Source organism: Saimiri boliviensis, chromosome 19, assembly GCF_048565385.1.
Source record: "Saimiri boliviensis isolate mSaiBol1 chromosome 19, mSaiBol1.pri, whole genome shotgun sequence".
NCBI lineage: Eukaryota > Metazoa > Chordata > Mammalia > Primates > Cebidae > Saimiri > Saimiri boliviensis.
The window spans coordinates 41856995-41866938 of record NC_133467.1 but is presented as its reverse complement, the minus strand read 5'-3'; positions in this window follow the sequence as shown (position 1 = coordinate 41866938).

Here is a 9944-nt window from a genome sequence, read left to right as displayed (position 1 = left end):
AAGGATAAACCTTATCAATGTGTTTAGCGATCGTTTTCACGCAGAACACCTCTAAATTGATTAAGCATGTAACTTCCCTAGCTCACTTCCGACGGAAATTGATAGAACTAGGAAATGTCCAACCCCAGAAAACAGGACCACCTTTATTTAATCCAGGAGATTTGGTGTCAGTCCAAACTCTCTGCTCTTTCTCTCCTTTGCTAAGCTAAGCTGGGAAGGGCCTGATATTGTTCCTCTTTCAACTCCCTCAGCAGTAAAAGAGGTATCAACTTCTTTTTTTTTTTATTTTATTATTATTTATTTTTTATTTTTTTGAGACGGAGTTTCGCTCTTGTTACCCCGGCTGGAGTGCAATGGCGCGATCTCGGCTCACCGCAACCTCCGCCTCCTGGGTTCAGGCAATTCTCCTGCCTCAGCCTCCCGAGTAGTTGGGATTACAGGCACGCGCCACCATGCCCAGCTAATTTTTTGTATTTTTAGTAGAGACGGGGTTTCACCATGTTGACCAGGATGGTCTCGATCTCTTGACCTCGTGATCCACCCGCCTCGGCCTCCCAAAGTGCTGGGATTACAGGCATGAGCCACCGCGCCCGGCCCGGTATCAACTTCTAAATACATCACACTCAAGTCAAAACCTGAAGAGCTGAGAGAGCAGCCCCTGACAGCCTAGAGGAGCCTCCCGAATATCAATGTGAAGAAATCAAACTTAAGTTGAAACTCATGAAAGATAAGTAACTAAGTGAAGGCTACCCATCTGACTCAGTCCCACTCCTACTTCACCAAATACTATTTTCATTTCTACTTTTTCCTCTCAAACTTCACTGCCAACTGTTAGAACTTCTTTTGAACACATATTTGCAAGGAAATTTTAATTATTCCTAGGATTGCCTTTGTAACTTCATAAAACTCCAAAGGGAAATCCAGTATCTTAGCAAGTACATTTTTAGATGAAAATTGTTACCTACTGCATCACTCTTGTGGGAATTGTTATATCGCGCCTGCAATGTTGAATTCTGGTTGTAAAATTCTAATTACTGTAATATTTTGCCTGATTATCATCGTTATATTAGGATTAGTAATCGCAGGAAAGATTTAGTCAAGATTGTTTTGCTTAGAGCAGAAGTAATAGTTACAGACAAGAAGCAAGCATGAAAATTTCTGTATTACTGAGCTTTTACTGATGCTTTGATTGAAGCCTGCTAGGACTATTTATTGAAGATTAGTAATATGGTGCATTCCAAGCTATGGAAAGAAAGTTATCAAAAAAGAGATTTTATATAAGGGAGAATCTTGTATGATAACTCTTTGTCCTAAAAGAATATGACTGGTTGTTTAAAGGAAGGTTATTTAGGATAAGTTAGAAAGTTTAAGCATGTTGAAAGGTGCTCTGCAGAAATCATGAAAAACGTTAATAATTAAAGGAAAGAAAATGACAATATTTTTTATTGTACTTTAGATTCTGGGGTACATGTGCAGATCATGCAAGATTGTTACAGAGGTACATTCACGGCAAGGTGGTTTGCTGCCTCCAGCCCCCCATCACTTATACCTGAAATTTCTCCCCACATAATCCCTCCCCACCCTCCCTCCCACTATCCCTCCCCAACGACTATCCCTCCCCTAGCCCCGCCAGTGGACGTTGGTGTGTGACGCTCCCCTCTCTGTGTTCATGTGTTCTTATTGTTCAACACCCACCTGTGAGTAAGAACATGCAGGGTTTGGTTTTCTGTTCTTGTGTCAGTTTGCTGAGAATGATTTTTTCTAGGTTCATCCATGTCTCTACAAAGGACGTGAACTCATCGTTTTTTATGGCTGCATAGTATTCCATGGCATATATATGCCACATTTTCTTTGTCCAGTCTATCATTGATGGGCAGTTGGGTTGGTTCCAAGTCTTTGCTATTGTAAACAGTGCCGTGATGAACATGCGTGTGCATGTGTCTTTATAATGATTTATAATCCTTTGGATACATACCCAGTAATGGGATTGCTGGGTCAAATGGAATTTCTATTTCTAGGTCCTTGAGGAATCGCCACACTGTCTTCCACAATGGTTGAACTAATTTACACTCCCTCCAACAGTGTAAAAGTGTTCCTATTTCTCCACATCCTCCAGCATCTATTGTCCCCAGATTTTTTAATGTTCGTCATATTTTACTGTCATGAGCTGGTATCTCACTGTGGTTTTAATTTGCGTTTTTCTAATGACCAGTGATGATGAGCTTTATTTTATATGTTTGCTGGCTGCATAAATGTCTTTTTTTGAAAAGCGTCTGTTCATATCCTTTGCCCACTTTTTGATGGGGTTGTGAAAAGAATCTTTTTTATTTCACTTGGAGCTTTATCATCAACCCAAGGAAGACGAATGACCCAACCCATATCAAGTTCTGAGACTGGGCAGAGTTTGTACCTTGTGGACCAATGCGTGTGAAATGTTCTGTATTTTCACCAGTAAATTTTCTTTAAGAGTACTTATGGCCGGGCGCGATGGCTCAAGCCTGTAATCCCAGCACTTTGGGAGGCCGAGGCGGGTGGATCACGAGGTCAAGAGATCGAGACCATCCTGGTCAACATGGTGAAACCCCGTCTCTACTAAAAGCGCAAAAAATTAGCTGGGCATGGTGGCACGTGCCTGTAATCCCAGCTACTCAGGAGGCTGAGGCAGGAGAATTGCCTGAACCCAGGAGGCGGAGGTTGCGGTGAGCCGAGATCGCGCCATTGCACTCCAGCCTGGGTAACAAGAGCGAAACTCCGTCTCAAAAAAAAAAAAAAAAAAAAAAAAAGAGTACTTATGCAGTTAGTAGAACTTCCCATGTCCATGTCTGTTTCTGTGCACTGTTACGTTTGTGAAACTTAGGAGCCACTGTTATCCCTTATTTTTAAATTTAGTATTCAATAATCTGTCCCAGCATTATGTAGCATCAGAGACTCTGGGATAGTCTTTAGTGATATATCCATCAGTCATGAGTAGGTACCTGATCCTGGTTAGTCTTATTTCTGATATGATCTACTATAAAATGAGACCACATCTTTAAAAGAACTAATAATAATGGGCTGAGAGAGTTTCTTTGTGGAATACTCAGGCTTCGGAGCCGTAGATCCCACTCTGCATGTGAAGTAGGAGTCCACTCCCTTCCGTGTAAGCATCAGGACCCTGATTCTGCAGTGGAAGCTGCAGTCTTCTGCTGTATCCAGTTCACTCCCCCAAGGGAGAATGAATGGCCTTCAGTTTGTTATGTCTCCATTGACACATGTAGCATATTTGAGAGCCTCTTTAGTTAATTACCCAGATTTATGTGCAACCATCTCAGGCTTGCTCACCTGGGTGAATCCCAAGGTTACATTCCCAGTGGGTCATTACACTGTGTCACAAAAAATCAAAGGCAATCATTTGTCATTACGTTTCTCTCCTAAAGTTCAACCTTGATAGGATAAAACATGGTCCACAAACAGCTTTAAAGGTGGTTTCTTAAATGTTTGTCTGTGGTTTACAAAAGTCGCAATACTCAAATTAATTTCTCATTTACTCCAGTTTTTAGTTTTCCATGTTCTGCCTCTATGATAAAACCCAAAAGTCAGGATAAATGTATTCCCACTGATTTATAACCAATCAACAGTATGTATATTACATAGGGTTCTGTAGATTGGGTTGTCAGGCTTCTTCTTTCTTTTACCTGTTTCCTATTGGATGGTAAGATAATAATGGGCCGGGTTTGATGACTCAAGTTTGTAATTCCAGCACTTTGGGAGGCTGAGGTGGGAGGGTCACTGAGGTGGGAGGAGTCCGGGAGTTCAAGACTAGTCAGAGCAACATAGTAAGACCTCATCTTCCTTTTTAAAAATAAATGTTGGAAGCCGGGCGCGGTGGCTCAGGCCTGTAATCCCAGCACTTTGGGAGGCCGAGGCAGGTGGATCACGAGGTCGAGAGATCGAGACCATCCTGGTCAACATGGTGAAACCCCGTCTCTACTAAAAAAACAAAAATTAGCTGGGCATGGTGGCACATGCCTGTAATCCCAGCTACTGAGGAGGCTGAGGCAGGAGAATTGCCTGAACCCAGGAGGCGGAGGTTGCGGTGAGCCGAGATCGCGCCATTGCACTCCAGCCTGGGTAACAAGAGCGAAACTCCGTCCCAAAATAAAATAAAATAAAATAAAATAAATGTTGGGATGTTACTTGCCACTTTTATTAATATCCCTGGAATACAGTTCTACCATTTATTTTATTTTTTAAAGGACTTTTATTTCAATTTTTTTTTTTTTTTTTTTTTTTTTTTTTTTTTTTTTTTTAAGATGGAGTTTCACCATGTTGGTCAAGCTGGTTTTGAACTCCTGACCTCAGGTGATCTGCCTGCCTTGGCCTCCAAAGTGCTTGGATTACAGGTGTGAGCCACCACACCCGGCCTACCATTTATTCATTTATTTATTTTTGAGAAGAAGTTTCGCTCTTGTTACCCAGGCTGGAGTGCAATGGCGTGATCTCGGCTCACCGCAACCTCCGCCTCCTGGGTTCAGGCAGTTCTCCTGCCTCAGCCTCCTGAGTAGCTGGGATTACAGGCACGCACCACCATGCCCAGCTAATTTTTTGTATTTTTAGTAGAGATGGGGTTTCACCATGTTGACCAGGATGGTCTCGATCGCTTGACCTCGCGATCCACTCGCCTCGGCCTCCCAAAGTGCTGGGATTACAGGAGTGAGCCACCACGCCCGGCCCCATTTATTTTTTTAACCATACCTTATTATTTTAAGATATCCTTAAATCTGCATATTTGTAAGCATCATTAATATTAATAGGATCTATAGCAGTGAATTATTTGGTTAAGTCAGAGACTAAAATATGAAAACTAGAAATTCACCATTTCTTTCAGGTGTGTGTGTGCTCTTGTGCTATAATCCCTCACCTTTCTCAGAAAAGTCACTGTGGACCCAAGCCGACAGGTAGACAGTCTGTGAAAGAATGAATGAAGATCCTGGAATAAATATGTAGTGCCCACTGAGTGGAAAATGCGCTAAAGTTGTTTTTCTACAATTGTGAAATGTTTCCCTGAGCCAGCTCATCTGATGCATCAAAGGCCCCAAATTATTTTCTTCATCATCATATGGCCATTGTCATGAACTCCATTCTGCCCTTGCCTATGTCATCGACCTTGCAACTGTTTCACTGCATGGCCCTAGAGGCAGAGCCACGTTTCCAACTTTAAGCGCATTAAAGGACTCCTGTCTCTGAAAGACAATGGAAGTCAGTGATGCTCTTTATTTTTTGGTATTTAAAGCCAACATTAGGGTCAGGTGGGAAATACGTTTTCTCCAGATGTTTTTTTTTTTTTTTTGAGACGGAGTTTCACTCTTGTTACCCAGGCTGGAGTGCAATGGCGCGATCTAAGCTCACCGCAACCTCCGCCTCCTGGGTTCAGGCAATTCTCCTGCCTCAGCCCCCTGAGCAGTTGGGATTACAGGCACGTGCCACCATGCCCAGCTAATTTGTATATTTTTAGTAGAGACGGGGTTTCATCATGTTGACCAGGATGGTCTCGATCTCTTGACCTCGTGATCCACCCGCCTCGGCCTCCCAAAGTGCTGGGATTACAGGCTTGAGCCACCGCGCCCGGCCCTCTCCGGACGTTTTTAGGGGCTGTTCAATGCAGTAACTTTTCACTGCCTACACTACAATCGATGCCATCTGTGATGGTTAATACTGAGTGTCAACTTGATTGCACTGAAGGATAAAAGGTATTAACCCTGCGTGTGCCTGTGTGGATGTTGCCAGAAGAGATTAACATTTGAGTCAGTGGGCTGGGGAAGGCAGACCCACCGTTAATCTGGTGGGTACAATTTAATTAGCTTCCACTGAACATAAAGCAGACAGAAAAACGTGAAAAGAAGACAGACGAGCCTAGACGCCATCTTTCTCCCACGCTGGATGCTTCCTGCCCTTGAACATTGAACCCCAAGTTCTTCAGTTTTGGGACTTGGACTGGCCCTCCTTACTCCTCAGCTTGCAGACACCCTATTGTGGGATCTTGTGATTTTGTAAGTTAACACTTAATAAACTTCCATCTAATATTTTATATATATATATATATATATATATATATATATATACACACACACACACACACACACACACACACACATATCCTCTAAGAGAGCCCTGACTAATACCGATTTTGCTACCAGGAGTGATTCTAGAGGAACAGAATATTGAGGATGGAGTTTTTCATTGGTTTGGGGGTTTCTGGAGTTGGCTGCTTAGTATTATTCAACCCCAAAATGCTAAGGACTCTACTTGTAATAGTATGGAAAACACTGATAGTCCTCGGTGGAAACAGTTTAGGGAGTTACGCAAAATAAATGCATTTGACACTACTGATTCACCGCTCATGAGAGGCAAGGAGTTTAGTGACTCTGTACATAATACCTTTGACCATATGTGAAGAACCGAGGAACATAAGAGGTTAGTTGCTCCTAAGTTCAGTGGACAAAGTGATGAAAAAAAAATGATAAACCCAGGGATTCTGTCTCCCAGCCTCGGAACAGACACTGCACCTCAAATCTAACATTTCCCTGAATGAGTCTTATCTCCTGTAGAGAAAGAGCTGAAATTGTGGAAAAACAGACAAGCTTATAACATGCGATTGGTGAACCTGCAATAAAAGATGCACGCACAGCCTCGCCAGGTGTCCACTGTTAAAGTGAGGGCATTGATTGGAAAACAGTGGAACCCTGCAACTTGCAATGGGGACGTGCTACTGCTAGGAAGGACCAACACCAAGAGGAGAAAAATGTGACCATAAGCTCTGCCCTACACCCCAGATCCCAAGAAACAACTGCTGGATTCGCAGGAATGAAAAGTGCTTGAAGAAGTGTTAGAGACTCACCTTTAACAGTTCTTTTTAGGACCGGGAGAGGTTAAGGAAAAAGGACCATCGTATCTAGAGAAATAGTGGTAATTATATTCTTCTGCATGTTCTGTTTACAAAGGGTTTTATATATATTATCTCATGAATATTTACTGAGTAATGAATTTTCCGGATATCATGCTAAACACTGGGAGCACAGAAGTCAGTGACTAAGATCTCCTTTAGAAACTCAAACTTGTGGCCCTGCGCGGTGGCTCACGCCTGTAATCCCAGCACTTCGGGAGGCTGAGGCGGGTGGATCACGAGGTCAAGAGACCGAGACCATCTTGGTCAACATGGTGAAACCCCGTCGTTACTAAAAATACAAAAAAATTAGCTGGGCATGGTGGCGCGTGCCTGTAATCCCAGCTACTTGGGAGGCTGAGGCAGGAGAATTGACAGCACAGCTATTTTTTTTTTAAGAGATGGGGTCTTGCTGTATTGCCCAGGCTGGTCTCAAAGTCCTGGCCTCAAGCAATCTCCCTGTCTCAGCTTCCCAAAGTGCTGGGATTACAGGCATGAGCCATCATGCCTGGCCTCAGTTTTTTTTTTTTTTTTTTTGAGACGGAGTTTCGCTCTTGTTACCCAGGCTGGAGTGCAATGGCGTGATCTCGGCTCACCGCAACCTCCGCCTCCCGGGTTCAGGCAATTCTCCTGCCTCAGCCTCCCGAGTAGCTGGGATTACAGGCACGCACCACCATGCCCAGCTAATTTTTTGTATTTTTAGTAGAGACGGGGTTTCACCATGTTGACCAGGATGGTCTCGATCTCCTGACCTCGTGATCCACCCGCCTCGGCCTCCCAAAGTGCTGGGATTACAGGCTTGAGCCACCGCGCCCGGCCTCCGTTTTTTAATGTACGTTCTTATTTCACCTTCATTTTCTGAAACATATTTTCATTGGGTAAATAATTCTAGGTTGCAGGGTTTTTTTCTTTCAGTACTTAAGGGATACTGGTCTAGCTGACAATTGTTTTGATGACAAAACTGGTATTGCCCTTCTTTCTTTGTACACAACTAGTTGCTTTTCCTCTGGCTGCTTTTACAATTTTCTAACAGCGTTTGAGAGATTGTATTAGGATTTGCCTTCATTTAGTTTTTTTCTTATTTTTTGTGCTTGGGGTTAATTGAATGACTTAGATCTGTGACTTTATAGGGTTCATCAAATTTGGGGAAATTCGGGTCACTATTTCTACTAATAGCCGTTCTATTCCTCTCCTCGTTCAACTATTCCATTTGTCTTGGTTCATTTATTCCATAATAAAATACCATAGACTAGGTAATTTTGAAATAATAGAAACTTATTTCTTGTAGTTCTGGAGGCTGGGAAGCCCTAGATCAAGGCACCGACAGCAAAAAGGGCCAAAACTCTGTGTGAAGCAATGCCTTAATGCCATTCACATGACCTAATCTCTTCCTAAAAGGCCCCAATCAATACCACCACAATGGAGATGAAATCTGAACATGAATTTTGGAAGGGACACACATAGTACCAGTTATTAAGCCACTTGAAGTTTTTCTACAATTCACTGATGTGCTGTTCAGCTTTACGCCTTTTTTCTGTTTTATTTTGTGTCGTTTCCATTCTTATGTCTCTCAAGTATAATCTTTCTTTGCAATGTCTAATCTAATGTTCATCCTAGCCAGTATATTTTATTTCTCATGATTTGTAGTTTTAATCTATAAAGTTCAATTTGGGTCTTTCAGACATGTGACAAAACAAACATATATTTATATAAACATGTTCAATGTTTCCTCCAGCCTTTGAACGTATAAACTTATTATTGTTTCCACTGTCTGCTATTTCGATCCTCTGTATCAGTTGTGAGTCAATTTCAACTGATGGATTTTTTTTTTCTCATTATGGTTTTTCTATTTTTTTTGAATGCCTCATAATTTTTTTGTGATGTCGGATATGGTGAACGTTTTCTTGTTTCGTGATGAACATTTTTGTTTGCCTATAAATATTATTGGCCTTTGTCCTAGGATGCAGGTAAGTTACTTGGAAATAACTTGATCCCACGGCTCTTGCATTTAAGGTATTAGATCAGACCTTAGCCATGTTGTATTCAGTTTTTATCACTGCTGTTGACAAATTACAACAAACTCAGTGACTTAAAACAATACAAATGTATGTCCGAAATGGGTCTTCCTGAACTAAAAGCCACCATGTTTCTTCCTGGAGGCTCTGAGAATCCATTTCCTTGCTCCTAAGGCTACCCACATTCCCAGGTTTGTAATTCTTTTTCCAATTTTAGTATATGTGCTGCCGAAGCGAGCACTGTAATTCTTTTTCATCTTCAAAAGCCAGCAACAGCAAGTTAAGTTAATAGATTGGGCCTAACGAAGTAATACAGGGTAATCTGTCCATCTCAAGGTGAGCTGATTAGCAAACTTGATTCCATCTGCAATTTTAGTTACCCTTCAACACGTAGCCTAACACAATCATAGATTCTGGGAATTACTATGCAGACATCTTTGGAGGGCCATGGTTCTGCCTACCATAAGCATTCAGCCTTGGGCTTATTGTCCTCCACTACTGATGCAAAACTCTTGTGACTTCTGTACTTAACGTTCTCAGCTCAAGGAGTTCACCAGGCTGGAAACTCCGTTTTCCAGTTATAACCCAGAAACACTCTCAGGGTAGGAAGCTGGGCAACTAAAGGGATCACTTCATTTGTTTCCCATGTTTTAGGGATCCACTGCTTGGTATTTAATGTCATTTGACCCATCTAATACCCTCTGTCTGAGCAAAGGTCAGTCCTCAGTTCATGCGCAGAGTCAGCAAATGGGCCCCGGGGATAAAATGGCTAGAAATCTCAGTTCACCTTGGATAGTTTTACCTTATCTCCTGAACTTCAGTTCATCTAATGCTGGTTACTGCCACAGTGCTCAGCTCCATCTGAAAATAAAATGCCATATTTTGCCGCAAAAGCCTCTCTGAGCTCAGACTGGCTCTTAATCTGGTAGATTTCTGGGCTGTCATATTCCTTTACATCATCCCTAGATATTCTAACTCTCGACTGACCCCTCTCCCAGATGACCAAC